The sequence below is a fragment of the Hemiscyllium ocellatum genome, chromosome 16 (assembly GCF_020745735.1).
Source record: "Hemiscyllium ocellatum isolate sHemOce1 chromosome 16, sHemOce1.pat.X.cur, whole genome shotgun sequence".
NCBI lineage: Eukaryota > Metazoa > Chordata > Chondrichthyes > Orectolobiformes > Hemiscylliidae > Hemiscyllium > Hemiscyllium ocellatum.
Window position 1 is genome coordinate 18045229 of NC_083416.1, and position 26886 is coordinate 18072114.

A 26886-nucleotide genomic window follows, 5' to 3' on the forward strand; every position below is an offset into this window, starting at 1 on the left:
TGTTTCAATAGAGATCTTGCCTGAACTTTCTCTCTGAAAACTCTTTTGCCTCTAAGAACCTGTATTTGAATTTACTTTTTGCCAAGGGGTGTTTATGGGGATTGAGGGGAAAGATACAAAAGGGACCTGAGGGGCAACATTCTCATGCAGAGGGTGGTGCATGTATGGAATAGGCTACCAGAGAAAGTGGTGGAGGCTGGTACAATAGTTAACGTTTGAAAGGCATCTGGGTGGGTATATGAATAGGAAGGGTTTAGAGGGATGTGGGCCAAGTGCAGGCAAATGGGGCAAGATTATGTTAGGATATCTGAGTGGCATGGATGAGTTGGACCAAAAGGTCTGTTTCCTGCTGTACACCTCTCTGGCTCTCTCAATCTATTAGAGTAGAGCAGCATCATTACATGGGGATATTCTGCTGGGTTTTCACATAGGTTAAGTTATTCGGTATTCTGTTCTCTTTTGTTTGTTTCTCATTCGGTAATCTTGTCAAATTCTGTTTTGTTTAAAACTACATGGTTTGACCAGCTGCATCTCTCCTAGAATATCCACTGTACACCTGCTTAATACAGCTAGCAAAGTTAGGGTCTGGGCTACATTCTTAAAATATTTCGATGGGGTCTGGCCTGGTCCATAACACAAATTCTGTTTTCTTTTATTTGTGTTCCATCTGTGGTGTTTGAATAAATTCTGTTTTGTTTGAAGCTGAGTGGTTTGACCAATTGCATCATACATGGAAAATCCACACTATATCTGCCGAAAGAAAAATAAAAAGTTAGGGTCTGGGCGACTTTCTTACCACATTTTGAGGGGTTCTGGCCTGGTCCATAACAAAATGCGTTAAAAATGATGGGCTGAAAGGCCTGATAAACTGCACCCAAGATTGCTTCAAGATGTGGTGTGAAATTAATGAATGTGTTGTTGTTGTCCTTCAAGGTTATACATACTATGGAACAGTTCCTATGGATTGGAGGGTCACTCTTGAAACCTCACTATTTAAAAAAGACCAGGTAAAGAGAAAACAAGGAAGATGCTCTCAAGTCTAGGAAAGATAGATAATGTACTATGAAAGATTTAATAGCAGAACACTTGGAAAGCAGTGACAGGATCAGATTTACTAAAGGGAAATAATGCTAAACAAATCTACTGGATTTCCTTTAAGGATGTAACTAGTCATTATTGCTCAGGGGGTAGAAATGTATGTGGTTTAGTTGGGCTTTCAGAAAGTTCTACATGATATATTAAAGTCAAGTGAAAGCACATGGGATTGGGGACAATGTGCTGACATAGGTAGGGAATTGTGGTCGACAGTCAGAGAGTAACTGTTTATTTTCCATGTGACAGGCAGTGACTAGTGGGCTACCACAGAGATCAGTGTTTGGTCCCCTGACTTTTACAATACATACATATATATTAATAAATTGGATGAAGGAGTTAAATATAACATCTGCAGATGACACAGAATTGAGAGGGAAGGTGAGCTACGAGGAGAATGCAGAGATCCTCCAGTGTGACTCTGGGACAAGCTAAGTGAGCATTGAGAGTGTGGTGCTGGAAAAGCACAGCTGGTCAGGCAGCACCTGAGGGACAGGAGAGTCGACGTTTCATGCATAAGCCCTTCATCAGGAATTGATGAAGAGCTTATGCTTGAAATGTTGATTCTCCTGCTCCTCAAATGCTGTCTGAACTGCTGTGCCTTTCCAGCACAACACTCTTGACTCTGATCTCCAGCATCTGCAGTCCTCACTTTCTCCAAGTTGAATGAGTGGGAAAACATGTGGTAGAAGAAGTGTAACATTGTTTGAGATTATCCATTTTAGTAGCTAAAACAAGAAGGCAAGTTATTTTCTAAATGGTAATGGATTGGGAAAAGGGAAGGTGCAACAAGATCTGGGTGTCCTTGTAGACAAGATGCTGAAAGTAAGCAAGCAGATGCAGCAGAAGGAGAAGGTGGAAAATGAAATGGTGGCTTTCATGATGCCATTCTATTGGGCATTGGTGAGCCCACACTGGAGTTGCATGCAGTTTGGATCTCCTTATCTGAGGAAGGATGTTCTGGCTGTGAAGAGAGTGCATCAAAGGTTTATCTGATTGATTCCTGAGACAGCAGGGCTGATGTATTTTTTGTACATTAGAAATCGGATTGGTTAGGAATACATTAATTAGAGTTTAGAAGAATGAAGGGTAATCTCATAGAAACCCCCAAAATTCTAACTGGACTGGACAGAGCAAACACAGTCAGAAATAGGAGTCACAGTCTAAGGATAAGTGGTAGGCCAATTAGGATTGAGATGAGGAGGAATTTCTTCACTCAGAGAGTGGCAAGCCTGTGGATTTCTCTGCCACAGAAAGCAGTTAGGGCCAAACTTAATGGTTTTGAAAGGATGTTTTATAAATTGTTGAGGGTTGAAGGGATCAGAGGGTATGAGAAGGAAGCGGGGACAGGGATCTGAGTTTGATGATCAGCCATGGATTGGATTGAATAGCAGAGCAGGCTCAAAGGGTGAATGGCCTACTCTTACTCCTGGATGTGATCAGCTGATTTCAGAATGTATATCAACAAAAACTGATACAACACTGATGATCCATTCATTTAAGTTCACTACATCTTGCAAATTTGCTTAGTGTGTAAATAACTATTGGACAATATTAGAGGTTTGCTCTAGAAGTGCGAACTGCTGAATGACTATATTAGAAATCTACTAGATTTCATCAACAAAAGTGGAGTTTCTCAAATGCCAACTTTCCAGCTGATTGACAGACTGTGATCCTGTGCCTTTGTTATAATTGTGCACAAAGTAAATAATGGTAATGATTGTAGTGTGTATTTCAGTCATGGGCCAGCTCCAGTGCCAAACTAATGTGGACAACTACCCCAAACTGTACCTTATACTGTCAATATTTGAGAAGGAGGAATTCGTGGGCTCAAAAGTGTTACAGCCAAATCGAAGAACATTTGCCTGCCCTTTCCGACCTTGAATCTAACACTCTCTTTCCACAAATTGAAACAAGATGTATTTATTTGTTGAAAACAACTACATAATCATAACTGTTTGCTACACTGAACTATTTCAGTGGTGTTGTGTTAAACAATGAAATATTTTCTTGAAGGTGGATATATGCCTGCTCTTTAATAAATTTGATAGTCACGGCTAGGTGAGAAATACATTCTGTTCCCTTTGTCGGCTCAAACAGCATCAGCATTGTCCAAAAGTACTTTTGGAAATGCTAATTTTCAGAAAAACGACACAATTTTCATTACAAAATGTTACTGTATAATTCTGGTGCTATGCACACTTATTTGTGTATTGTATTGTCTGACTTGCACTGGCAGATTTACAAAGAATTTTTTTTGTTTGAAGCAAGCACACTATCCTCAAGGAGGAACACAGCTCTTCATGTTGTGGCTGTACGGGATGTCAGTTTCGCCACTTTTGGAATATTGTATAAAACTCTGGTCTCTTCTAGCAGAAGAATGTTGTGAAAAGATTTACAAGGATGTTGTCAGGGTTGAAGGATTTGAGCGATAGGGAGAGGTTGAATAGACTAGGGCTATTTTCCCTGGAGCGTTGAAGGCTGGGGGGTGACCTTATACAGGTTTATAAAATCATGAGGATCATGGATAGGGTAAATTGACAAGGTCCTTTCCCTGGGATGGGGGAATCTAGAACTAGAAGGCATAGGTTTAGGGTGAGAAGGGAAAGATATAAAAGGGACCTAAGGGGCAACGTTTTCACGTAGAGGGTAATGCGTATGGAATGAGCTGCCAGAGGAAGTAGTGGAGGCTGGTGCAATTGCAACAGTTGAAAGGCATCTGGATGGGTATAGGAATAGGAAGGGTTTAGAGGTTTGTGGACCAAATGCTGGCAAATGGGACTAGATTAGATTGGGATATCTAGTCAGCATGGACGAGTTGACTGAAGGGTCTGTTTATGTGCTGTACATCTCTATGACTATGACCTGGTGGCCTGCATCCAAGGGTTTAAAAGAAAATAGCTGCAGTGATAGTAGGGGCTTTAGGTGAAATATTCCCAATCACGCTGGATTCCAAGAGGGCTTTAATGGATTGAAAAAAACTGTTAATGAGATTACACACACAAGAAAGGAGGAAGACAGAAAGCAGGAAATTATAGGCCAATTAGTCCAACATCTGTCATTGGGAAAATGCTAGAAATGCTATAAATCCATTATTAGGGAAGAAATATCCAGATACTTAGAAAACTTAAGTCAAAATCAACATGGTTTTGCAAAAGGGAAATTATGTTTGACAAATGTCTGCGAGAATTGAATTGAATTGAATTAGCTTCATTGCCACATGCATTCAAATGAGTATAATGACAAGTTTATAAGTCGGCACTCACAACACCATCTTAGGTACAAAGATATTTGGGTACAATCCTGATCAACAGTTACATTCCAGCTATACACACCGTATAATCTCAGGGCAGAGAAGCAAGAAGCAAAGTTACAAAGGCAAACATCCTTTGTTTGGGCAGCATGGTGGCACTGTGGTTAGCACAGTGGTTGCCTTACAGCGCCAGAGAACCCGGGTTCAATTCCCACCTCAGGCAACTGTCTGTGTGGAGTTTGCACATTCTCCCCGTGTCTGCGTGCGTTTCCTCCGGGTGCTCCGGTTTCCTCCCACAATCCAAAAAATGTGCAGGTTAGCTGAATTGGCCATGCTAAATTGCCCATAGTGTTAGGTAAAGGAGTAAGTGTAGAGGAATAGGTCTGGGTGGGTCGTTCTGTGGAGGGTTGATGTGGACTTGTTGGGCCTGTTAGGTAGGATTAACACTCAGGCAAATGTAAGATGGATGTAACACTAAAATGTTAGATAGAAATAGCTCTCAGGCTGATGTGGCCAGGAGGCCCCAGAGGGGGAAACAGACACGAGGTCTGAGGGAGATAAGAGAACCAGTTGAAAAGTACTGAAAGAGCAGTAAAACTTGGGAAAACAGAACAAAGGGGGCCATCTGGTACATAACAAGTTGAGCTAACTGATAGCCAAATAAGGCATGGTCAAACACTGATAAGAGACTGGGGCCAATGACAAACTGTAGAACCGATCATTACCAAATAAGGGAACGGTGCAGGGATAAGGGTGTATAAGAATAAACAACTTAGAACAAAGGGGTCAGAACGCCTTCTCCAGCCAGACAAATGTCTTGCTGTAACCGATTCTCTCTCGAATAAAGCAGTCTGTTTCTTAGAATCTGACCCGGTGTCTCATTCCTCCGAAATGAACACGGGGACGGTAGAACCGTCTTAACAGGCCGAAGGGCCTGTTTCCACACTGTAAGTAATCTAATCTAATCACAGTCACTCTCCAAAGGCCACCCGCGAAAGAGCAGAGCAGGCTGTCACCATGTTCCACACTGGGCTGCTTGTCGCTGGCATCCCTGCTGGTCACTGGTGCTCCTGCTTTGGGTTACCAGTCACTGGTGTTCCTGCTATGGGTTGCTGGTCTCCAGTGTTCCTGCTTTGAGTCACCGGGCTCTGGTGTCCCTGCTTTGAGTCACTGGTCGCTGGTCATTGGTTCCGTGCTTTGGGTTGCTGGTGATCCTACATCTGAATTCATTCTGGTGTGTGATACAGGAGCCCCTCAGTGTCAGGGGGAGGCCAGTCTCTCTGATGTACATTTTCACTATCGCTCTCTCATACACAATCTCACTCTCCCTCACATATACAATCTCATTATTTCTCTCTCTCTTTTCCCAAGTAAAATCTCATGATTTCTCTCACCTACCCATGTACAATCTCACTCATACACCATTAGATTAGATTACTTACAGTACAGAAACAGGCCCTTCAGCCCAACAACTCCCCGAAGAGCAACCTACCCAGACCCATTCCCTTACATTTACCCCTTCACCTAACACTACAGGCAATTTAGCATGGTCAATTCACTTTTTTTGGACTGTGAGAGGAGACCAGAGCACCCGGAGGAAACCCATACAGACACATGGAGAACGAACAAACTCCACACAGACAGTTGCCTGAGGTGGGAATTGAACCCAGGTCTCTGGTGCTGCGAGGCAGCGGTGCTAAGCACAGTGCCACTGTGCTGCCCACCGTCGCACTATCTTTTCTCTCTCTATCTCTTATATACCATTTCACTATATCTCTCTCCCACACACAATCTCTATCTCTTTCTGTCTCATACATGATCTTGGTTTTGTTCTTCTATCTAAATGAAGCAAGGGTCATGAGGGGGAGGATGGGATTCGGGAATTGCGCTCAATGATTACACTCACTCACACTCTCTTGCACACATGCAAGTGACCGTGTGTGTGCGTGCGTGCACACGAAAGAGTGAGAGTGACTGCATGTGTAAAAAATTATTTGTTGGATTCTCTTTGTTCTGTTCTGATTTACTGTTAGATTGCTGGTTCTGAACATCCACTTGGACAGTCATCCTAATCCCATGTGCCATGTCCTTCTCCCAAACACATCATCTGCTTCCAAGCTGGAGTGTGATACAGGAGCTGCTCAGTGTTGCGGGGAGGCGAGTCTTGAACCTGACCCAAGTGTGTGCATGTCCTGTGTTCATCTGACATCCCGGGCTGGTTAATGGATCTTTAATACTTGCAAATCCTGATGTGCTTTCATAACTCCATGCTCTGAGTAATTTTTAATATATTTGTGCATGTGTGCGCGCACGTGTGTGTGTGTGTGTGTGTGTGTGTGTGTATGTGTGATTGTATGTGTCAGTGCCACTAGTGCCCTGTACCACTGAGTGATTAAAATGTTTAATGAGGGAGTCTTACTGGGATTGTAGGGGAGAGATGGACACCATGAGCCAACTCAAACTGGCTAACGATGGCTGTGGCAATTTGTAGACATTCTGAGAATGGAGAGATAAACAGACAGATACACATATACTGACCAAAGGACAAGGTTTGAGAGAAGGATATTTGGATGAAGAGATGGTAAACGAGTGGGTAAAACATTGTCCAGGTCTGAAATCTAATCGAGAAGTTCAGGGTGTTTTATATATGGAATAACAGGTGCCTGGGAGTGAGCTACAGACTGGAATATAATTGAGGAGTCCGGTGTGTTTTATATATATGGAATAACAGATACCCAGGATTGAGTTACAGACAGGAATCTAATCAATGAATTTGGTGTGATTTATATATGAAATAATACATACCACAGAGTGTGTCGGAGACTGGAATCTAATTTGGGGATTTGGGTGGTTTACATATGGAATAGTAGATATCCAGGAGTGAGTTACAGACTGGAATGTAATTGATGGATCCTGGGGTTTATTTATATTTTTAAAAAACCCAAATGTGAGTTACAGACTGGGTGACTGTGAAGAAGGTGGAGGAGCATACACCAGTTGATCAGACTGTGTTCGTGAAGAGGGTTCTGCTTGATTCCAAGCAGCAGATATTTCCTGCCTGCAGAATTTCCCCAGTGCAGATTACTTCGATGTGACCTTCAGGAGCATGAAGCAGTGTGAGCCACTCCTGAAGGTTTTCAAGGAGAAAGAAGGGGAGGCTCTGTTCTCCATTCTGTTCGCAGTGCTTCCTGCACAGGGGAGTCGGGTTGTTACCATCCATATGTACAATTCCCATGTCCCAGCAGCTGATGTCCTGACCTTCCTGGAAAGATATGTGCAGGTGGAAGTAGACAGCACAATGTGGTGGACCCTTTCAGAATCTGGACAGCAAGTGGCAGGTTAAGGTAACCTTGAGGATGGACGCCAGTGGGAACATCCCCTACCCACCCTCTAGCTTCAAAATTGGAGGGAGCAAGGACTACCTGAGGTATGCAGGGCAGCCCAGAGTATGCCAAACTTGCAGGGGGTAAGGACACATGGCACTGGATTGTAAGGTGACCGTCTGCAGGAACTGTAAGCAGGAGGGTCACCTGATCAAACCTGTAAGGAGGCAAAGAGCTGTAATCTCTGTGGAGAGAAGGGCCGCATGTACAAGGCCTGCCCAAGATTTGGGGGGGGGGGGGGGTGGGGGTGCAGACACTTATGTACAGATGGCCAGAGGTGGCAATTAGAGCCATAGACCCCCAAAAACCAGCAAGGTACCACCAACCTGCAGGGGAACGGAGTCTAGGGGGACCCAGCAGGAAGACAGGCCAGAACGGAGAGGCGCAGCAGCCGACCCAAGCTCCTACAGGACAGACTGAGGCAATGGAGGAGGAGGGAACCAAGGAGGCAGGAGAGTGGATGCCTGTGAAAAATGGAAAAAGAAAAAAATGGCAGGCCCCCAAAGCATCCCAGCAAAGGGGGAAACGGCAACTGCATGAGGAGGATACGGACAGCTCTTCAGATAGTAAAGACGGGCACAAGGAGGGTCGTCACCAAAAGAAGAGACAGAGAGCTGCGGGGAGAAAGGAGGGCAGCACTCCCCAACTGGGAAACGACGGAACCCCAAGGTAATTGGTAAAGCCTACCCCCACCCATTGAGAACCAGGAGACACACAGCTCCAGGTAACTGGGAGCCACGAATTTCTGACAGCCCCACTCTCAGACACAGAACTGGACTGGGCTAACCGTGGTCCCAGCCTGATGACACCCGAGCGGGGAAATCATGAGGAGCCGGACAGCTACCTCAGTCCCGCGAGGGTCCAGCAGTTCATCTTCACCATGGGGATGCAGACAGCTGCCCCAGAGACAGGACCATCGGCAAATGGACATTGATAATTTTATAGACCGTAAAATGGGTGTAAAAATTGCCAGTATTAGTGTGCATATTGTTAAATCTTCTACACTATGTGTTTCTACGTTGGCCTTCCTAGCCAACATTAAAGCTGATGTCCTGTTGCTGCAGGAGTGTGGGATACAGCACTTCAGCAGCTACAGGAAATGGTCATGCTTGTGGGCCCATGCGCTGTCAATTTGGTCGGGGGGGGAGGGCAATGATAACTGTTCCTCCGGCCTGGGTATTCTTCTCTGACCACTGCCTCCTGCTGGCCGACTGTCATTTACAGGACGAGCAGCAAGCTGGTAAGGGAACGTGGAAGCTGTTGACCCTAGGAAACATTGAGGAGCTCAAGAGGGATTACGCAGGTTGGAGAACCGTGAAGCCCCTTTTTAATCTCCAGCAGACTGGTGGGAAACAGTCAAGGGGAACATCAAGAGGTTCTTCATTCTTAAAGGTGTTCAAGAGGTGAGAGAGAGGCAGGGAAAACTGTCCCAGCTCCAGGAAAGTATGCACCAGCTGCTCCTGCTGCAGAAGTTGGACGTCGATATCACGGAGGACCTCCAAGGTGAAGGGTCAGCAAGCCTCGCTCTTCGCCTCGGAGACCTCCAAGATAATCTTCTGGTTCTGGGTCTGCTCTCTGGAGCAGGACGAGACGTGCTCACATTTCTTCTTCCAGAAGGTGCACAAAGAGAGCTCCATGCTCAGCAGCCTGAAGGAAGAAGTTGGCTCAGTAACGTCATCTCAGGCTGATGTCTTTAGGATCAGCAAATCCTTCTATGCCAGTCTGTATGACTCAAAGCCAACCGACAGCGTGGCCTCCCAGTTGTCCCTGTCCTCTATCACGGAGGTCTTAGATGACAGAACACGCGAGAGGCTTGACCAACTGCTATCTCTGGATGAGCTGACCAAGGCCCTCGAGTCCTTCAAAAAGAATAAAAGTCCCGGAAACGACGACTTGCTGGTGGAGCTCTATTCTGCTTTGTGGGTCTTGATTGGCCAGGACCTGCTGGAAGTATAGGTCAGTATGCTTCTGGCAGGTAGCATGAACGATTCCATGAGGAAAGGTATCATCACCCTCACCTACAAGCGGAAGGGGGTGAGGGAGGAAATTAGAAATTGGCGACCAATCTCGCTGCTAAAATAGACTATAAAATCCTGTCAAAGGTCATCGCCAAGTGGGTCAGGTCTGCTCTGGGACCGGTGATTCACCCTGACCAAACCTGTGCTGTACCGGGCAGGAAGATAGCTGAGTGTCTCGTACTCCTCAGGGATATGATCGCCTACGTGCAGGACAGGGGGTGGACACCTGCCTCTTCAGCCTGGACCAGGAGAAAGCCTTTGACAGGATATCACATATGTATATGAGACATGTCCTCTTCAAAATGGGCTTTGGGGAGGGAATCTGTAATTGGATCAGACTGCTCTACACCAACATTGTCAGTGCAGTCTCAATCAATGGGTGGGAATCAGATAGCTTCCCAGTCAGATCTGGAGTCAGGTAGGGCTGCCCTGTCTCTCTCCTGTCTTGTTTGTGTGTTGCATAGAGCCATTTGCCGAGTCCATCAGGAAGGATGCGAGCCTGAGAGGGGTGACTATTCCTGGCAGCGGGGCCCTACATGTTAAGACCTCCCTGTACGTGGCTAGCGTCGCTGTTTTCAGCTCAAATCAGCTGTCCGTGCACTGATTCATATGCATCTGTGACTAGTTTGAAATGGACCTTGGGGGCCAAGGTAAACAAAGGCAAGAGCGAGGCCATGCTCTTTTGGAATCTTCTGTCCCCCTCACCATCAGGACTGACCAACTGAAGGTACTGGGTATTTGGTTTGGAGGGGCTGGGGCATGCGCCAAGTCTTGGGAGGAACGCATCAGTAAAGTGAGACAGAAATTGGGCAGATAGGAGAAATGGTCGCTCTCCATTGCAGGTAAAAACCTGGTCATTAGTTGTGAGTACTCTTAGTGTTGTTATATGGCTTATTCCCAGAACCTGAGTCACCACAGTCACCCAGGCCATCTTCCACTGCATATGGAGATCAAAAATGGACCAGGTCCGAAGGGACGCAATGTATAAAGATCTGGGCAAAGGGGGAAAAACACCCCCAATGTCATCCTCACCCTAATGGCCATCTCTGTGTGTGGCTGCATCAAGCTGCAAACACTGGATGTCACTATGTACTGAGGTTCTACCTGTCCCTGGTGTTGTGAAGGATGGGTCATTCCATTCCACCTGTCCTTCGTGAAGAAATTTATGAAGAAAAACACCTTTGACCACAAGTACAAGTCCACCAGGAAGTGGAAGACCCTTCAGGAAAAGGAGAGGGCGGATCCTGTTGGGCAGTTCCCTGGGCAGACTGTCAAAGTCACTTGGCAAAATGCCTCATCACCGGAACTTTGCAACAAGCACCAAGACATGGCTTGGCTGGTGGTGAGAAGGGCTCTGCCTGTGAGATCCTTTATGCACGCCCGGACTCTCAGCCACACCGCACGCTGCCTTTGAAGCGGCTGTGGGGGGGACGAGACTGTCACATACTTCCTTCTGGAATGTCCATATGCAAAGGAAATCTGGAGGGGAATGCAGTGATGTTTGTTGAGGTTTTTTCTGAGCAGCTTCATGACGCAGGACTCCGTGTTCTATGGTCTGTTCCCCGGGACGCACACCGAGACGAACATCAATTGTGCCTGGAGGATCATCAACTCGGCGAAAGATGTTCTTTGGTCTATCTGAAACCTCTTGGTCTTCCAGCTGAAAGAGATTGACCACGACTGAGTGTTGCAGACTGCCACATTCCAAGGTCCAGGACTATGTGTTGAGGGACGTGCTGAAGCGTGAGGCAGCTGTCCCCAAAATGCGGTGGGGAAAGACCACCGTGTAAGGTCTGCCTGCTGAAGAACAACTGGAATTGAATAGCCAAATTCTGAAACTGAATTCAGGGAACTGAAACATTACTGGAATGTGACATTGTCTTAGGCATTCACTGTAAACAGACTCTGGAATTTGCATTTTAATCATCTTCAAAGAACAGTCTTCATTTCCTACCTCTGCAAGGATCTATGAATGGAAATGACCTTTGACACATTCCCCACCACATCTTCCTTGCTAACAGAATTCCAGACCCAAATGACACAGGCAGGCATCTTAGATTTTTTTCACAGCCACTATTTTATATTAGCACAGCACTGACACTGACTTTATAAATAGGAAAAAGAAAGAGAGACTGGCAACATCAATACAGTTTGAAAATATTGAACATTGGTCCCATATTAACATTGAAGATTCTCTGACCCTAAACCCCCAACACAGTATACAGGGCAGATCGTGGGGATATTTGCTGAGGTTCTGTCTCAACATTTCACGTCGGACTTGCACTCTGCCCACCTATGTAATCCCCCTCTCAATCACAGCATTTTCATTGTTCTCACCATCTCTGAGGGCTCCAACACAATGTTGTTCCATGTCCAGTACTCTAGCAAGTTTTAAAATCTGCACTAACTGTTGACTACCTCCCCTTCACATGGAGTTGTATAGCACCCATTTCATCTCACAGCCACTGACCACTGTGTCCTCTCATACCCACTGTACACAGGAGGTATGGCTAACTCAAGTGAACTGAGCGGAATAGCTCTGTTTGACCGATCTCTTCTCTCCTCTCTAGGAAAAAGCCCATTGAGCCTGGATGCAAAGACAGCAAACTGCTACTTGGTTCTGTCTGACGATGGGAATTCAATAACTCTTGCTGAACAGCAACAGCCCTATCCATCTCACCCAGAAAGATTTGAAGATTATTGTCAAGTTCTTTCCTCCCAGAGCTTCTCCTCAGGATCCCATTCCTAGGAATGAGAAAGTGATGGGAAGGAATGGGGAATGGGGATTGTGCATGGGAGTATTGATAGGGTCGGACAGTACTCTTGGTTTGGGGAAAGCAGTAATTCCTGGTGTTTATATCTTGGCAGATGCTGTCACCGTCTGGCATGATAATGAACGCACTGATCTTCCAGCGATCCCATCTACAAGCAGGATCCAAGTCCAATTGGACTATGACTCTCTCAGCGGAGCAGGTAAGGGCTGTTTGGCAGTGGCTGCTTGAAGGCTCGGTGACGTTTGTTTAACGGTTTAAATTTGAAAGTTTTTTGTTAAAAAAAGCGTGGAGCGGACCCGGAAGCTGGTGTAGCGCAAGCTTACCTGGGTACGTTTTTTCCTATAAAGGCGCGCAGGAGAGGAACCTGAGGCACTACAGAGGTAGTGCCTCCCACCCGCCCTCCTCCTCTCACCTAATAATAAGACCCGTTGTGGTAAGCAGGTAAGTGCTGCATTTTGCTTGTTCTATTGTTTAGACCTAGTTTTTTCTTAAAGGTTACTTTTAGAGGGATGGCAGTGAAGGCAGTGCGATGTTCCTCTTGCAACATGTTTGAGGTGAGGGATGCCATGGTCGTCCCTGCTGATTACACTTGCAAAAAGTGCACCCATCTCCAGCTCCTTCAAGACCGTGTTAGGGAACTGGAGCTGGAGTTGGATGAACTTAGGATCATTCGGGAGGCAGGGGGGGTCATAGATTGGAGCTTTAGCGAAGTAGTAACTCCAAAGATGCAGACAGATGGGTGACAGTGAGGGGGACTGGGAGGAAGCAGCCAGTGCAGGGACCCCCTGTGGTCGTTCCCCTCAAAAACAAGTATACCGTTTTGGATACTTGTGGGAGGGACGACTTACCAGGGGTAAGAAATGGGGTTCAGGCCTCTGGCATGAAGCCTGTCCCCGTTGCTCAGAAGGGAAGGGTGGAGAAGAGCAGAGCAATAGTTATTGGAGACTTGATAGTTCGGGGCACAGATAGGCGGTTTTGCGGGGGCGAGAGAGACTCACGTTTGGTATGTTGCCTCCCAGGTGCAAGGGTACGTGATGTCTCTGATCGTGTTTTCCGGGTCCTTACGGGGGAGGGGGAGCAGCCCGAAGTCGTGGTCCACATTGACACCAACGACATAGGTAGGAAGAGGGATGAGGATGTTAGGCAGGCTTTCAGGGAGCTAGGTTGGAAGCTCAGAGTTAGAACAAACAGAGTTGTTGTCTCTGGTTTGTTACCCGTGCCACATGATAGAGAGTCGAGGAACAGGGAGAGAGAGCAGTTAAATGCGTGGCAACTGGGATGGTGCAGGAGGGAGGGATTCCGGTTTCTGGATAACTGGGGTTCTTTCTGGGGAAGGTGGGACCTCTTTAAACACCTGAGGGGCACCAGTATCCTGGGGGGGAGGTTTGCTAGTGCTCTTTGGGGGGGGTTTAAACTAACTCTGCAGGGGCATGGGAACCTAGACTGTAGCTTTAGGGTGCAGGACCTGAAGTGTAGGGAGGTTTGGAATATGGCATCAGTCGTGAAGGAGGGTGCCTGTAAACAAGAAGGTGGCTTGAAGTGTGTATACTTCAATGCGAGAAGTATACGAAATAAGGTAGGTGAGCTTGCAGTGTGGGTTGGTACCTGGGATTTCGATGTTGTGGCTATTACGGAGACATGGGTAGAACAGGGACAGGATTGGTTGTTGCAGGTTCCAGGGTTTAAATGTTTTAGTAGGGTCAGAGGTGGGGGTAAAAGAGGGGGAGGTGTGGCATTGCTTGTCAAAGATAGTATTACAGCGGTGGAAAGGACGATGGATGAAGACTCGCCATCTGAGGTAGTTTGGGCTGAGCTTAGAAATAGGAAAGGTGAGGTCACCCTGTTAGGAGTTTTCTACAGGCCTCCTAATAGTCTTAGAGACGTAGAAGAAAGGAGTGCGAGGATGATTCAGGAGAAGAGTGAAAGTAATAGGGTGGTTGTTATGGGGGACTTTAACTTTCCAGATATTGACTGGGAAAGCTATAGCTCGAGTATGTTAGATGGGTTGGTGTTTGTCCAATGTATGCAGGAGGATTTCCTGACACAATATGTAGACAGGCCAACAAGAGGTGAGGCCATATTGGATTTGGTTCTGGGTAACGAACCAGGCCAGGTGTTAGAATTGGAGGTAGGTGAGCACTTTGGGGACAGTGACCACAATTCGGCGACTTTTACTCTAGTGATGGAGAGGGATAAGTGTGCACTCTAGGGCAAGAGTTATAGCTGGGGGCAGGGAAATTATGATGCGGTGAGGCATGACTTAGGATGCGTGGTTTAGAAAAGTAGGCTTCAAGCGAAGGGGGCAATCGATATGTGGAGCTTGTTCAAGGAGCAACTATTGAGTGTCCTTGATAAGTATGTACCTGTCAGGTAGGGAGGAAAGGGTTGTGTGAGGGAGCCGTGGTTTAATAAAGAATTGGAATCCCTTGTTAGAGGGAAGAGGGCAGTCTATGTAAAGATGAGGCGTGAAGGTTCAATTGGGGCAATTGAGAGTTATAAGGTAGCCAGGAAGGATCTAAAGAGAGAGCTAAGAGCAGCAAGGAGGGGACATGAAAAGTCCTTGGTTGGTAGGATTAGGGAAAACCCAAAGGCTTTCTATAGGTATGTCAGGAATGAAAGAATGACTAGGGTAGGAATAGGTCCAGTCAAAGATAGTAGTGGGAAGTTGCGTGTGGAGGCTGAAGAAATTGGGGAGACACTGAATGAATACTTTTCGTCAGTATTCACTCAGGAATATGACATTGTTGCCGATGTGAATATTGAGTCACAATTAATTAGAATGAATGGCTTTGAGGTATGTAGGGAAGAGGTGTTGGAAATTCTGGAAAGGGTGAAAATAGATAAGTTCCCTGAGCCTGATGGCATTTATCCTAGGATCTCTGGGAAGCAAGGGAGGAGATTGCAGAGACATTGGCCTTGATTTTTATGTCCTCGTTGTCTACAGGAATAGTGCCAGAAGACTGGAGGATAGCAAATGTTGTTCAAGAAGGGGAGTAGGGATAACCTTAGTAACTATAGGCCGGTGAGTCTCACTTCTGTTGTGGGCAAAGTCTTAGAGAGAATTGTAAGGGATAGGATTTATGAACATCTGGATAGGAATAATGTGATCAAGGATAGTCAGCATGGTTTTGTGAAGGGCAGGGCCTACCTCACAAACCTTATTGAATTCTTTGAGAAGGTGACTAAGGAGGTGGACGAGGGTAAAGTGGTAGATGTGGTGTATATGGATTTTAGTAAGGCATTTGATAAGGTTCCCCTTGGTAGGCTACTTCAAAAAATACGGAGGTATGGCATTGAGGGTGAGTTGGAGGTTTGGATTAGGAATTGGCTGGTTAGAAGAAGACAGAGGGTAGTAGTTGTTGGTAAAGGTTCATCTTGGAGTGCAGTTACCAGCGGTGTTCCGCAAGGATCTGTTTTGGGACCATTGCTGTTTGTCATTTTTATAAATGACCTGGAGGAGGGGCTAGAAGGTTGGGTGAGCAAGTTTGCGGATGATACAAAAGTCGGTGGATTGTTAACGGTGAGGAAGGATGTGGCAGGTTACAGCGGGATATAGATAAGCTGCAGAGCTGGGCAGAAAGGTGGCAAATGGAGTTCAATGTAGCTAAGTGTGAAGTGATTTACTTTGGTAAGAGTAACAAGAAGATGGGGTACTGGGCTAATGGTCGGATACTTGGTAGTGTGGATGAGCAGAGGGATCTTGGTGTCCATGTACACAGATCTCTGAAAGTTGCCACCCAGATAAATAGTGCAGTGAAGAAGGCATATGGCGTACTGGCTTTTAATGGTAGAGGAATTGAGTTCCGGAGTCCTGAGGTCATGTTGCAGTTGTATAAGACACTGGTGCGGCCGCATCTGGAGTATTGTGTGCAATTTTGGTCGCCATAGTGTAGGAAGGATGTGGAGGCACTGGAACGGGTGCAGAGGAGGTTTACCAGAATGTTGCCTGGTATGGTAGGAAGATCGTATGAGGAAAGGCTGAGGCACTTGGGGCTGTTTTCACTGGAGAAAAGAAGGTTTAGGGGTGACTTGATAGAGGTGTATAAGATGATTAGGGGTTTACATAGGGTTGACCATGAAAACCTTTTTCCACGTATGGAGTCAGTTATTACGAGGGGGCATAGCTTTAAATTAAAGGGTGGTAGGTATAGGACAGATGTTAGGGGTAGATTCTTTACTCAGCGAGTCGTGAGTTCATGGAATGCCCTGCCAGTAGCAGTGGTGAACTCTCCCTCTTTATGGACATTTAAACGGGCATTGGATGGACATATGGAGGATAGTGGGCTAGTGTAGGTTAGGTAGGCTTGGATCGGTGCAACATCAAGGGCCGAAGGGCCTGTAATGCGCTGTATATTTCTATGTTCTATGTTCTATGAGGTTGGGACGTTATCATTTTTCCAGGTTACTGACTCGCTGAAACATTTCCACACAATTCAAACCACATTTACTAAACCCATGTTTCCAGCATTTAGTTGTTATGACAAATCCTTAAAACTGGTAAATTAATCCGGATTGCTGAAGTTCCTTTCTGGAGTTGACATGTCTGTCAATTATTATAAATCATCATGTCATTAAAGATTGAGTGACTAAGCACTTCAGAAGCTTATCAGTTACATCTATAAGTTGAAAGTTTTGAAGAAATCCCTGAGAGTGTCAGAGCTGTTGATTTACATGGACTCCTGAACTAAATTCAATCAGGTACCTGTACAAAATACTTTTCCACAAAGTAGAACCTATGCATTAGTGGTTGAATTTTGACTTGTTTGGAAATGAGTTCAGAGATAGAGAGTGGGAGTAAATGGTAACAGGTTCATGCATTGGCTTGGTATTCAAGATACTCCCTCCAGATTTATACTGGGCCTTACTTCATTTATAGATTTTATTACTTATAGGGTGGAAACAGGACCTGTGGCCCAACAGGTCCACACTGACCCACAACCCATGCAGACCCATTCCCCAAATTTACCCCTTCACCTAACACTATGGGCAATTTAGCGTGGCCAATCCACCTAACCTGCACGTTTTTAGATTGTGGGAGGAATCCAGAGCACCCGGAGGAAACCCACACAGTCACGGGAAGAATGTGCAAACTCCACACAGTGACTCATCTGAGGCGGGAATTGAACCGGGGTCTCTGGCGCTGTGAGGCAGCAGTACTAACCACTGAGCCACCGTGCTGCCCATGATATGAATGAAAGTATAAAATGTTGTCTTTGCAAAATAAAGTCTTATTAATAAAGTCAACAAATTATTTTAAGCTAGTGAATCGTCATCAGAACTTTTGTTTCAGAGTTTAACAGATGGAGTATTTCTGTTTGGCTGGAGACTGTGGGGAACAAAGTGAGACAGGGGCTTCAAGCTCATGTGCAAAACACAATCTGAGCTAGCATTGACATGTTATCTTTTATCTCAATGTTAATAGATTCCCAAGGTGGGAAAAGCGATACTCCAGTTTCATGGAGCCCGGTCAGCTCATACTTGGAACATTGTGTTTGGCTCCTGATTCCCCAGCTTGTGACGTATATATATCAGGCCTAAAGGAGATGCAGCATATACGGTATTCTTCTTCACAACAATGGGGTTTTATTTGGAGAGCATGTTGGACAAACTTTGTTTGTATTCTTTTGAATTTGGGAGTTATCACAAATTTGATTGAGAAGTTTAAACAATCTGTTCACAACAGCCAATATAAAGGAATTCTTCCATTTCAGGTAAGAAGGGTAACCCAGACAGAAAAAAAACAGTAAAACTGGTGAATACTTTGTAAACTTCAAAATCAAACTCCAAACCAGCTGATATGTTCATTTTTGTGTATTACTAGTCTTTCTTTATTGTTGTTTTTCCCTCTTCTGACCACGGTGCTATTGCAAGCTAATCCCATCTGCCTGCACATCGTCCATATCCCTCTATTCCCTGCCTGTTTGGGCATCTGCCTACATTCTTCTGGGTGGGAGGCTCATTCAGAACAAGAAAACATCATCTTAAAGTTAGTATAACGCTATTCAAAAATGGAATGAGGAAATAGTCCTTTGCTGAAAATGTTGTGCAAATTTGGAACTTGCTCCAATGACAGTTTTCAAGAGTGGAATCAATAGATGTACATAGATGTACAGGATAAGGGATGAAGGAACTAAGGGTGTTATGGTATGAGATGACAGATCAGACATGATTCAACTGAAATAGTAGAACAGGATGAAGGATTGAATGGAAATTAGAACAAAACAATACAGTACAGCACAGGACCAGCCCCTTTGGCCCACCATATCTGTTGAAAATGCGTTGCTGGTTAAAGCACAGCAGGTCAGGCAGCATCCAAGGAATAGGAAATTCGACATTTCGGGCATAAGCTCTTCATCAGGAAAGTTTCCTGATGAAGGGCTTATGCCCGAAATGTCGAATTTCCTATTCCATGGATGCTGCCTGACCTGCTGTGCTTTAACCAGCAACGCATTTTCAACTGTGATCTCCAGCATCTGCAGACCTCATTTTTTACCCCACCATATCTGTGCCAACCATGAACACCTTTAAAATGAATCCCATCTGCCTCTTGCCTCTCACCTTTCATCCTTCACCTTAAACCTTTGCCCCCTATTTTTCATAACCTGGAATCAAGACTCCAACTATCCACCCTATCCATTTCTCTTGTCATATTATATACTTCCATTAGGTCATCCATCAAGGTCTGATACTCTCATGAAAAACAGACCTCCAGTCAAAAAAGACACCACTTTTGTGGCAAAGTCAATTTTGCATTAAATTTGCCAACTTACCATGGATCCTATACAATGTAATCTTCTGGACCAGCTCATACGAGGGATCTTTTTTTCAGAGTATAGAACCCCTACAGTGTTTGAAGTAGGCCCTTTGGTCCATCAAGTTTACACCAACCCTTCAAAGAGCATCCCATCCTGGCCCATCACCCCTCGCCATAAGGCTGCATTTCCTCTGGCTAATCCACTTAACTTGCACATCCCTGACCACTACAGGACAGTTTAACATGACCAGTCCACTTAACCTGTGCATCTTTGGACTGTGGGAGGAACCCAATGCCAACATGGGGAGAATGTGTAAACCCCACACAGACAGTTGTCTGAGGGTGGATTTGAACCCAGGACCCTGGTGCTGTGAGGCAGCAGTGCTAACCACAGCCATTGTGCCAACTTATCAAACATTTTACTAAAAGCGTACAGAAATAAATCCAATGCCCAACCCTCAATCATCTTCCTCACCTCTTCAAATAACTCAATAAAAATTATGAGGTAAGTCCTCCCCTGCATACAGCCATGTTGACTATCCCTGATAAATCCATTCTTTTCCAAGTTTGGGTAAGTTCTGTCCCTAAAAATCTTCTCCACTAATTTCTCTATGACTGATGCTCAACGGCCTAAAATTTCCTCGATTATCTCTGATTTTTTAAATTTATTCTTGTTGGGGTGACTTGTGCCTGCTTATAACAAAATGGCTGACAAAGAGGATAGCCAGTAAAAGGGACCTTGAACAACAATCATCCCAGACAGTTTTGAGAAGAGTGTGCCTACAAATCAGGCAACCAAATATTCTCAGTTTCATTAATAAAAGAATAATTGTCCCAGTAAATGAATAAACAGTCACCCAGGGTCCTGGGTTCAAATCCACCCTCAGACAACTGTCTGTGTGGGGTTTACACATTCTCCCCGTGTTGGCATTGGGTTCCTCCCACAGTCCAAAGATGCACAGGTTAAGTGGACTGGTCATGTTAAACTGTCCTGTAGTGGTCAGGGATGTGCAGGTTAAGTGGATTAGCCAGAGAAAATGCAGCCTTATGGGGAGGGGTGATGGGCTAGGATGGGATGCTCTTTGAAGGGTTGGTGTAAACTTGATGGACCAAATGGCCTGCTTCAAGATACAGTCTATTAACTACCTTCGTGAATCTCAACCTCATTAAGAACCTTATCCACTTCCTCTGGCTCCATGCAAAAATTCCCTCCTTTGATCTTGAGTGGACCTTTCTTTTCCTAGTTATCCTCTTGCTTCTAAAGAATAAAATGCCTTGTGATTCTCCTTAATCCCACTTGCTAGGGATATTTCATGGCCTATGCAAGTCCTCCTGATTACTCATTTACGTTCTTTTCTGCTTCCTTTCTACTCCTCAAAAGCATTGTTTGAGTTCAGATTCCTAAATCTTACATGTGCTTCTAATTTTATTTTGACTAATCTTTCAATTCCTCTTGTCATCCAGGTTTCTCAAATCTTGCTAAGTCATCTCTTATCCTCACAGGAACATGCTGCTTCGGAATTCTAGCTATTAAGATTCCCACACGTAAAATCTGGATTTATCCTCAACAGCCACCTTCTCCAATTCCTACCTAATACTCTTGTAATTAGCCTTTCCATAGTTTTGCGCTTCCACCCAAAGACCGGTCTTATCCTTACTCATAACCATCTTAGAACTTATGGAATGATGATCACTGTTCCCAAAATGGTCCCCCATTGAAACTTCGATCACCTGGCCAGACTCATTCCTCAATATAAAAGTCTTGCCTGGCCTCTTCCCTACCTGGACAGTATACATATTGTTTCAATAAACCCTCCTGGATACATCAACAAATTCTACCCGACATAAGCTGCTGGCATTAAGGGAGTCCCAGTCAATATTGGGAAAGTTAAAATCACTCACCACACCATCCCTGCTATTTTTACATCTTTCCCTGACCTGCTTGCATATCTGTTCCTCTATCTTCTGCTGGCCATTGGGAAAAAATGAGAAAGTGAGGACTGCAGATGCTGGAGACCAGAGTTGAAAAGTGTGGTGCTGAAAAAGCACAAGCAGGCCAGGCAGCATCTGAGGAGCAGGAGAATCGACGTGTTGGGCATACGCCCTTCTTCAGGAATGAGGCTAGTGTGCTAAGCCGGCTGAGATAAAAGGTGGGGGAGTGGGGAATTGGGGGAGGGACGCTGGGAATATGATGGGTGGAAGGAGGGGAGGGTGAGGGTGATAGGCCGGAGAGGGGGTGGGGTGGAGAGGTCGGGAAGAAGATTGCAGGTCAAGAGGGCGGTGCTGAATCCAGGGGTTGGGACTGAGATAAGAGCAGGCCAGGCAGCATCTGAGGAGCAGGCCTTTGGGAATATAGCACCATCATAGTGTTTACACCTTTCTTATTCCTGAGTTCTGCCCAAATTGTCTCAAATGAGCTCTCCAAGACGTCCTTTCTTAGTGCAGTTGTGGTATTCTTCTTAATCCGTAATGCAACATCTGCACCCCTTTTACATCCCTCTCTATCTCACCTAGAAAATTAAACCCTAGAATGTTGTACTACTAGGCCTGCTCTTCTCATACACTTTCCTCATTCCTGAAGAAGGGCTTATGCCCGAAACGTCGAATCTCCTGTTCCTTGGATGCTGTCTGACCTGCTGCGCTTTTCCAGCAACACAATTTCAGCTCTGATCTCCATCTTCTGCAGACCTCACTTTCTGCTCTTCTCTCAACCAAGTTGCTGGAATGGCTACCATATCCTGGTCCCATGTATTAATCCAGGCTCTGTACTCCTCTGCTTTGCCTATTACAGTATACTCCTTGCATTAAAATAAATAGCTTCCACTTGCATTGTTAAGCCCTTAAAATTACAAACAAAGCTAATCCTGCTGTGTGTAGATTGTAGGAGTTCGCACTACGAATGACAACCTTATACCTAGCATACTACCCCATATCAGAGAGCAGTTGGGGATCCCTTAATTAGTTGCTAATATTGGATATGTTGCAGTTTGCAATTGCTGTGATTGGTGGATAGGAGATATTAACAGGGGTCACTGGTTAGCACTGGTGAATATCCATCATGGATCACTTGACCCCAGCTGCTTAAATGTTAGTTTAATTGAAATCCAGCCCCTGCTGAACTAGTGGGCAGAAGTCCCATTTGTGAGTCAAAGATAAATCAGTAAGGCAGGCTTAATATAAGAAATTGAAAACAAAGGAAAGAACAAGCAATTCAGTCCCTCGAACCTTCTCCATGACTTTATACAATCATGGCCTCAATCCTATTGTCCTACCTGGTCTTCATAACCCTTCAACACATTGCCAATTAAAAATCTGTATATATCCTCCTTAAATTTGTTCAATATCTCAGCATCCACTGCACTGTGTGATAGTGAATTCCACAGAATCACAACTCCTGGAGAGAAGTAATTTTTCCTGATTTAAATTTGTTGTCCCTTATTCTAAAACCTTAACCTTTCATTCTGGGTCTCTCCATCTGAGGAAATATCCTTTCTGCATTTATTTAATCAATTCCCTATGGCCTTTTAGAAACCTTAGATTAGATTAGATTACTTACAGTGTGGAAACAGGCCCTTCGGCCCAACAAGTCCACACCGACCCGCCGAAGCACAACCCACCCACACCCCTACATTTGCCCCTTACCTAACACTACGGACAATTTAGCATGGCCAATTCACCTGACCCGCACATCTTTGGACTGTGGGAGGAAACCGGAGCACCCGGAGGAAACCCACGCAGACACGGGGAGAACGTGCAAACTCCACACAGTCTGTCGCCTGAGTCGGGAATTGAACCCGGGTCTCAGGCGCTGTGAGGCAGCAGTGCTAACCACTGTGCCACCGTGCCGCCCACCAATCAGATCTCATTGCTCTAAACACCAGCAAAAGTGGGGTGGCTCAGTGGCTCAGTGGTTAGCACTGCTGCCTCACAGCACCAGAGACCTAGGTTCAATTCCAGCCACAGGTGACTGTCTGTGTGGAGTTTGTACACTCTCCCCGTGTCTGTGTGGGTTTCCTCCCACAGTCCAACAATGTTAGGTGGATTGGCCATACTAAATTGCTCGTAGTGTTAGGTGCATTAGTCAGTCTGGGTGGGTTACTCTTTGGAGAATCGGTGTGGACTTTTCGGGCCAAAGGGCCTGTTTCTGCACTGTAGGGGCATCTAATCTACTCAATCTCTCTTCATTAGACAAACCTTTCAGGTCTTCAATCATTAAGGGGACCAAAACTGTCCACAGTATTCTAGCTGTGATCTGACAAGCGTCTGGTATAGTTTTTGCCAGACCTCCAGTTTATTATACTCCATTCCCTTTGAAATAACTGCCAATATTCCATTTGCCTTCCCTATTATCTGTTGAACTTGAATGCTAGCTTCTTGTGATTTATGCACAAGGGCTCCCAAATCTCTCTGTTCTTCAGTCTTTCTCCATTTAAATTATATTCAGCTCTATTCTTCCTGTCAAAGTGTATAATCTCACATTTTCCTGTATATCGGGGAGACAGGGAACCTTCTTGCGGATCGTTTCAGAGAATATCTCTGGGACACCTGCACCAACCAACACCATCACCCCATGGCTGAATACTACAACGCCCCCTCCCATTCTGTCAAGGACATGCAGGTCCTGGGCCTCCTCCACCGCCAAACCCTAACCACCCAACGCCTGGAGGAAGAATGCGTCATATTCTGCCTTGGGACCCTGCAACAAAATGGGATAAATGTGGATTTCAACAGCTTCCTCATTTTCCCTCCCCCCACATTATCCCAGTCCCAAGCCTCAAACTCGGCACCGCCCCCAGACCTTCTCCTTTACCTTTATCCATCTATCACTTTCTCAGCTATTTTCCCTCCACTCCAATCCCCTTCCATTTATCTCTCAGCCTGCGGCATGCAAGCCTCATTCCTGATGAAGGGCTTATGCCCGAAACGTCGATTCTCCTGCTCCTCGGATGCTGCCTGACCTGCTCTGCTTTCCCAGCAACACACTCTCCACTCAGTTCAGTGAAGACCGTGTGGAGTGGTTGGTGTTGATCCTGATATTTCTCTTGGAGCTGCCAAACAGTGAAAATCATGTTCCTAGTTTCACAGTTAGGTTGGATGACATGCAGGCTTTCTGAAAGGATTTCCACAGAGATTGGGAGAAGATGCGAGAACAATTTGGGTGATGGTCATCCAGATGATGAAGGGTAGGGGAAACCTTACCTCAGACAATAATCCAGTCAGATTCCTCAAATCAACAAGCAAAGAGTTCATTCTAGGTCTAAATTTCACACCAACAAAGATATCCAAATTATTTGCAAAAAATTTAAACTTTACAATTTATCTGATTCACTCAGAGGATGTGACATCACTAGCTTCTTGTTTAATTCATTCATTGGAGGTGAACATTGCTGGCAGGGCCAAGATTATTGTCCAGCACTAAATGCAATTGAGAGTCAACCACATTACTGTGGGTCTAGAGTCACATGTAGGCCAGACCAGGTAAGGATGACAGTTTCCTTCCCTAAAAACATTAATGAACCAGATGGGTATTTCCAATAATTGACAACACTTTCATGATCATCACTACACTCTTAATTCCAGATTTTCTTATCAAATTGAACTGAAATTCTACAGTAGACATGGTAGAATATGAGCCCACGTTCCCAGAACATCGCTTGGGTCTCAATGGCCTACTGATAATACCACTTGGACACCCCCTTATCTCGTTCAGTTGGGACAACGTTTTTTTGCCATCCTTACTTACCCTTGAGGAGGTAGTGGTGAGCTGCCATCTTGAACCGCTGCAGTCTGTGTGCTAAAGGTTGACCCACAATGCGCTGAAGGAGGGAATTCCAGGATGTAGATCCAGTGACAGTGAAGGAACGCAATATGATTCCAAGTCAGATGGGGTATGGCTTGGAGGGGAACAATTCAAATGCTCATTATTACAAAAATACATCACACAATTCCACCCCCTGTCCCCCACCACCATTACCACAAAAATGCAACAATGACTCACTAAACTCTGTCGATGGTAAAACTAGGCCAAGTAACATATGGATAAAAAATGAGGTCTGCAGATGCTGGAGATCACAGTTGAAAATGTGTTGCTGGTTAAAGCACAGCAGGTCAGGCAGCATCCAAGGAATAAAGGGCTTATGCCCGAAACGTCGAATTTCCTATTCCTTGGATGCTGTCTGACCTGCTGTGCTTTAACCAGCAACACATTTTCAACACAAGTAACATATGGAGTCAGGAATAGGAAAATTGCTCCCAGATTGTCCAGAGGTATGTTTCCAGAGGAAAGCTGGTTTCCCTGCAGGGTCTGGAGTTTCTGATTGGCCACAATCAGTCTACAGTTGGGGCTCAGCTTTGATGAGATGCCTTTCAGAGAGGGAAAGAGCGAGAAGTTAGGCTGCTTCCCTTTTGTTGTGGGGTGGTAGACTTTCTCTCTAATTGTGGTTCACAGGATAGCTGATTTTATAATCCTGAGAACTGGCTGCCTGAGGCTCTGAGATTCCAAGGTGGCTGGTGTAAAGAATGGGAAATGTCAGCAGGGGGCGTTCCTGTCAAGTGTTTGTGAGATGGAAACAGAGAGGATTCTTTCTCAGCAGAAGGGTCTGCAGCAGCACATTTTGACCCAAGTGGGAAGGCTCACCATCCAGACTGTTAATCAATGAAGCAAATGCCTCTGTGAAAGCGGATTTGCAGTGTGATAGTGTCAACTGCTCACAAGAAAGGTCTTGCTACTGTTTTCTGAATTGATTGGGAAAAGCTAGATTCACAAAGATAGCACTGAACCAAAGCCAGTTTGAAAGCAAAAGATTGTTCAGTACTTTGCATTGTTTCCAATTATTATAACATTGATGTTTCTAATTGGATTATCGCTGACGTTCTGTTTGTGGAGTGCAGATTCTTGCAGAGTTTACTCCCCTCTAGAAGTGACTGCATCTCACAAATCTAACAATTGATAAACGTTTCAGTTGTTCAAAGGTTTCAAACAGAGATTTACTCTTAACAACATCTTAACAATTCGCAATATGGGTCATAGAATGTTGGCTAATTTATTGCGGCAGGACTTACACACAGTAATCCCCATTACACTAACACCCACACATTGTAATCCCCATTACACTAAGACCCAGACACAGTAATCACCATTACACTAAGACCGACACTTTGTAATCCTCATTACACCAGCGTCCCACACACACTGTAATCCCCATTAAACCAAAACCCACACATTGTAATCCTCATTACACCAACGCCCCACACACTAATCCCCATTACACTAAGACCCACACACCGTTATCACCATTACACTAAGACCCACACGTTGTAATCACCATTACACTAAGACCTACACACAGTAGTCCCCATTATATCAGCACCCCGCACATTGTAATCCCCATTACACTAAAACCCACACATTGTAATCCTCATTATACCAACGCCCCACACACTAATCCTATTACACTAAGACCCACGCACCGTTATCACCATTACACTAAGACCCACACATTGTAATCACCATTACACTAAGACCTACACACAGTAGTCCCCATTACATCAGCACCCCGCACATTGTAATCCCCATTACACTAAGACCCACACACAGCAATTCCCAATACAC